Consider the following 6,532-nt stretch of genomic DNA (forward strand, 5'->3'; position numbering starts at 1 on the left):
TGATGGGCACCATTATGCTGCAGAACAGGCCGCTTATGGGTCAGTGTGATGGGCACCAACATGCTGCAGAACAAGCGGCTTATGGGTCAATGTGATGGGCACCAACATGCTGCAGAACAGGCCGCTTATGGGTCAGTGTGATGGGCACCAACATGCTGCAGAACAAGCGGCTTATGGGTCAATGTGATGGGCACCAACATGCTGCAGAACAGGCCGCTTATGGGTCAGTGTGATGGGCACCAACATGCTGCAGAGCAGGCGGCTTATGGGTCAGTGTGATGGGCACCAACATGCTGCAGAACAGGCGGCTCATTGGTCAGTGTGATGGGCACCAACATGCTGCAGAACAGGCGACTCATGGGTCAGTGTGATGGGCACCAACATGATGCAGAACAGGCCACTTATGGGTCTGTGTGATGGGCACCAACATGTTGCAGAACAGGCCGCTTATCGGTCTATGTGACGGGCACGAAAATGCTGCAGAACAGGCCGCTTATGGGTCTATGTGACGGGCACCAACATGCTGCAGAACAGGCGGCTTATGGGTCAATGTGACGGGCACCAACATGCTGCAGAACAGGCCGCTTATGGTCAATGTGACGGGCACCAACCTGCTGCAGAACAGGCCGCTTATGGGTCAATGTGACGGGCACCAACATGCTGCAGAACAGGCCGCTTATGGGTTAGTGTGATGGGCACCAACATGCTGCAGAACAGGCCGCTTATGGGTCAGTGTGATGGGCACCAACATGCTGCAGAACAGGCCGCTTATGGGTCAGTGTGATGGGCACCAACATGCTGCAGAACAGGCAGATTATGGGTCAATGTGATGGGCACCAACATGCTGCAGAACAGGCCGCTTATGGGTCAGTGTGATGGGCAACAACATGCTGCAGAACAGGCGGCTCATGGGTCAGTGTGATGGGCACCATTATGCTGCAGAACAGGCCGCTTATGGGTCAGTGTGATGGGCACCAACATGCTGCAGAACAGGCCGCTTATGAGTCAGTGTGACGGGCACCAACATGCTGCAGAACAGGCCGCTTATGGGTCTATGTGATGGGCGCCAACATGCTGCAGAACAGGCCACTTATGGGTCAATGTGATGGGCACCAACATGCTGCAGAACAGGCCGCTTATGGGTCAGTGTGATGGGCACCAACATGCTGCAGAACAGGCTGCTTATGGGTCAGTGTGATGGGCACCAACATGCTGCAGAACAGGCGGCTCATGGGTCAGTGTGATGGGCACCATTATGCTGCAGAACAGGCCGCTTATGGGTCAGTGTGATGGGCACCAACATGCTGCAGAACAAGCGGCCTATGGGTCAATGTGATGGGCACCAACATGCTGCAGAACAGGCCGCTTATGGGTCAGTGTGATGGGCACCAACATGCTGCAGAACAAGCGGCTTATGGGTCAATGTGATGGGCACCAACATGCTGCAGAAAAGGCCGCTTATGGGTCAGTGTGATGGGCACCAACATGCTGCAGAGCAGGCGGCTTATGGGTCAGTGTGATGGGCACCAACATACCAACATGCTGCAGAACAGGCGGCTCATGGGTCAGTGTGATGGGCACCAACATGCTGCAGAACAGGCGACTCATGGGTCAGTGTGATGGGCACCAACATGATGCAGAACAGGCCGCTTATGGGTCTGTGTGATGGGCACCAACATGTTGCAGAACAGGCCGCTTATGGGTCTATGTGACGGGCACGAAAATGCTGCAGAACAGACAGCTTATGGGTCAATGTGACGGGCACCAACATGCTGCAGAACAGGCAGCTTATGGGTCAGTGTGATGGGCACCAACATGCTGCAGAACAGGCGGCTCATGGGTCAGTGTGATGGGCACCCTTATGCTGCAGAACAGGCCGCTTATGGGTCAGTGTGATGGGCACCAACATGCTGCAGAACAGGCCGCTTATGAGTCAGTGTGACGGGCACCAACATGCTGCAGAACAGGCCGCTTATGGGTCTATGTGATGGGCGCCAACATGCTGCAGAACAGGCCACTTATGGGTCAATGTGATGGGCACCAACATGCTGCAGAACAGGCCGCTTATGGGTCAGTGTGATGGGCACCAACATGCTGCAGAGCAGGCGGCTTATTGGTCAGTGTGATGGGCACCAACATGCTGCAGAACAGGCGGCTCATGGGTCAGTGTGATGGGCACCAACATGCTGCAGAACAGGCGACTCATGGGTCAGTGTGATGGGCAACAACATGATGCAGAACAGGCCGCTTATGGGTCTGTGTGATGGGCACCAACATGTTGCAGAACAGGCCGCTTATGGGTCTATGTGACGGGAACGAAAATGCTGCAGAACAGGCCGCTTATGGGTCTATGTGACGGGCACCAACATGCTGCAGAACAGGCGGCTTATGGGTCAATGTGACGGGCACCAACATGCTGCAGAACAGGCAGCTTATGGTCAATGTGACGGGCACCAACATGCTGCAGAACAGGCCGCTTATGGTCAATGTGACGGGCACCAACATGCTGCAGAACAGGCCGCTTATGGGTCAATGTGACGGGCACCAACATGCTGCAGAACAGGCCGCTTATGGGTCAGTGTGATGGGCACCAACATGCTGCAGAACAGGCCGCTTATGGGTCAGTGTGATGGGCACCAACATGCTGCAGAACAGGCCGCTTATGGGTCAGTGTGATGGGCACCAACATGCTGCAGAACAGGCGGATTATGGGTCAATGTGATGGGCACCAACATGATGCAGAACAGGCCGCTTATGGGTCAGTGTGATGGGCATCAACATGCTGCAGAACAGGCCGCTTATGGGTCAATGTGATGGGCACCAACATGCTGCAGAACAGGCCGCTTATGGGTCAGTGTGATGGGCACCAACATGCTGCAGAACAGGGCGCTTATGGGTCAGTGTGATGGGCACCAACATGCTGCAGAACAGGCGGATTATGGGTCAATGTGATGGGCACCAACATGCTGTAGAACAGGCCGCTTATGGGTCAGTGTGATGGGCACCAACATGCTGCAGAACAGGCCGCTTATGGGTCAATGTGATGGGCACCAACATGCTGCAGAACAGGCCGCTTATGGGTCAGTGTGATGGGCACCAACATGCTGCAGAACAGGCCGCTTATGGGTCAGTATGATGGGCACCAACATGCTGCAGAACAGGCGGATTATGGGTCAATGTGATGGGCACCAACATGCTGCAGAACAGGCCGCTTATGGGTCAGTGTGATGGGCACCAACATGCTGCAGAACAGGCTGCTTATGGGTCAATGTGATGGGCACCAACATGCTGCAGAACAGGCCGCTTATGGGTCAATGTGATGGGCACCAACATGCTGCAAGCAGGCCGCTTATGGGTCAATGTGATGGGCACCAACATGCTGCAGAACAGGCGGCTTATGGGTCAGTGTAATGGGCACCAACATGCTGCAGAACAGGCGGCTTATGGGTCAATGTGATGGGCACCAACATGCTGCAGAACAGGCCGCTTATGGGTCAGTGTGATGGGCACCAACATGCTGCAGAACAGGCCGCTTATGGGTCAGTGTGACGGGCACCAACATGCTGCAGAACAGGCCGCTTATGGGTCTATGTGACGGGCACCAACATGCTGCAGAACAGGCCGCTTATGGGTCAATGTGACGGGCACCAACATGCTGCAGAACAGGCTGCTTATGGGTCAATGTGATGGGCACCAACATGCTGCAGAACAGGCCGCTTATGGGTCAGTGTAACGGGCACCAACATGCTGCAGAACAGGCCGCTTATGGGTCTATGTGACGGGCACCAACATGCTGCAGAACAGGCGGCTTATGGGTCAATGTGACGGGCACCAACATGCTGCAGAACAGGCAGCTTATGGTCAATGTGACGGGCACCAACATGCTGCAGAACAGGCCGCTTATGGTCAATGTGATGGGCACCAACATGCTGCAGAACAGGCCGCTTATGGGTCAATGTGACGGGCACCAACATGCTGCAGAACAGGCCGCTTATGGGTCAGTGTGATGGGCACCAACATGCTGCAGAACAGGCCGCTTATGGGTCAGTGTGATGGGCACCAACATGCTGCAGAATAGGCCGCTTATGGGTCAGTGTGGTGGGCACCAACATGCTGCAGAACAGGCGGATTATGGGTCAATGTGGTGGGCACCAACATGCTGCAGAACAGGCCGCTTATGGGTCAGTGTGATGGGCACCAACATGCTGCAGAACAGGCCGCTTATGGGTCAGTGTGATGGGCACCAACATGCTGCAGAACAGGCGGCTTATCGGTCAATGTGATGGGCACCAACATGCTGCAGAAAAGGCGGCTTATGGGTCAATGTGGTGGGCACCAACATGCTGCAGAACAGGCCGCTTATGGGTCAGTGTGATGGGCATCAACATGCTGCAGAACAGGCCGCTTATGGGTCATTGTGATGGTCACCAACATGCTGCAGAACAGGCCGCTTATGGGTCAGTGTGATGGGCACCAACATGCTGCAGAACAGGCGGCTTATCGGTCAATGTGATGGGCACCAACATGCTGCAGAACAGGCCACTTATGGGTCAATGTGATGGGCACCAACATGCTGCAGAACAGGCCGCTTATGGGTCAGTGTGATGGGCATCAACATGCTGCAGAACAGGCCGCTTATGGGTTAGTGTGATGGGCACCAACATCCTGCAGAACAGGCCGCTTATGGGTCAGTGTGATGGGCACCAACATGCTGCAGAACAGGCCGCTTATGGGTCAATGTGATGGGCACCAACATGCTGCAGAACAGGCCGCTTATGGGTCAGTGTGATGGGCACCAACATGCTGCAGAACAGGCGGCTTATCGGTCAATGTGATGGGCACCAACATGCTGCAGAAAAGGCGGCTTATGGGTCAATGTGGTGGGCACCAACATGCTGCAGAACAGGCCGCTTATGGGTCAGTGTGATGGGCATCAACATGCTGCAGAACAGGCCGCTTATGGGTCATTGTGATGGTCACCAACATGCTGCAGAACAGGCCGCTTATGGGTCAGTGTGATGGGCACCAACATGCTGCAGAACAGGCGGCTTATCGGTCAATGTGATGGGCACCAACATGCTGCAGAACAGGCCACTTATGGGTCAATGTGATGGGCACCAACATGCTGCAGAACAGGCCGCTTATGGGTCAGTGTGATGGGCATCAACATGCTGCAGAACAGGCCGCTTATGGGTTAGTGTGATGGGCACCAACATCCTGCAGAACAGGCCGCTTATGGGTCAGTGTGATGGGCACCAACATGCTGCAGAACAGGCCGCTTATGGGTCAATGTGATGGGCACCAACATGCTGCAGAACAGGCCGCTTATGGGTCATTGTGATGGGCACCAACATGCTACAGAACAGGCCGCTTATGGGTCTATTTGATGGGCGCCAGCATGCTGCAGAACAGGCCACTTATGGGTCAATGTGATGGGCACCAACATGCTGCAGAACAGGCCGCTTATGGGTCAATGTGATGGGCACCAACATGCTGCAGAACAGGCCGCTTATGGGTCTATGTGATGGGCACCAACATGCTGCAGAACAGGCCGCTTATGGGTCTATGTGATGGGCACCAACATGCTGCAGAACAGGCCGCTTATGGGTCAGTGTGATAGGCACCAACATGCTGCAGAACAGGCGGCTTATGGGTCAGTGTGATGGGCACCAACATGCTGCAGAACAGGCAGCTTATGGGTCAGTGTGATGGGCACCAACATGCTGCAGAACAGGCCGCTTATGGGTCAGTGTGATAGGCACCAACATGCTGCAGAACAGGCGGCTCATGGGTCAGTGTGATGGGCACCAACATGCTGCAGAACAGGCCGCTTATGGGTCAGTGTGATGGGCACCAACATGCTGCAGAACAGGCTGCTTATGGGTCTATGTGATGGGCACCAACATGCTGCAGAACAGGCCACTTATGGGTCAATGTGATGGGCCCCAACATGCTGCAGAACAGGCCGCTTATGGGTCAATGTGGTGGGCACCAACATGCTGCAGAACAGGCCGCTTACGGGTCAGTGTGATGGGCACCAACATGCTGCAGAACAGGCGGCTTATGGGTCAGTGTGATGGGCAAAAACATGCTGCAGAACAGGCCGCTTATGGGTCTATGTGATGGGCACCAACATGCTGCAGAACAGGCCGCTTATGGGTCAGTGTGATAGGCACCAACATGCTGCAGAACAGGCGGCTTATGGGTCAGTGTGATGGGCACCAACATGCTGCAGAACAGGCCGCTTATGGGTCAGTGTGATGGGCACCAACATGCTGCAGAACAGGCGGCTTATGGGTCAGTGTGATGGGCACCAACATGCTGCAGAACAGGCCGCTTATGGGTCAGTGTGATAGGCACCAACATGCTGCAGAACAGGCGGCTCATGGGTCAGTGTGATGGGCACCAACATGCTGCAGAACAGGCCGCTTATGGGTCAGTGTGATGGGCACCAACATGCTGCAGAACAGGCCGCTTATGGGTCAGTGTGATGGGCACCAACATGCTGCAGAACAGGCGGCTTATGGGTCAG

Source organism: Ranitomeya imitator, chromosome 6 (genome assembly GCF_032444005.1).
Source record: "Ranitomeya imitator isolate aRanImi1 chromosome 6, aRanImi1.pri, whole genome shotgun sequence".
Taxonomy (NCBI): domain Eukaryota; kingdom Metazoa; phylum Chordata; class Amphibia; order Anura; family Dendrobatidae; genus Ranitomeya; species Ranitomeya imitator.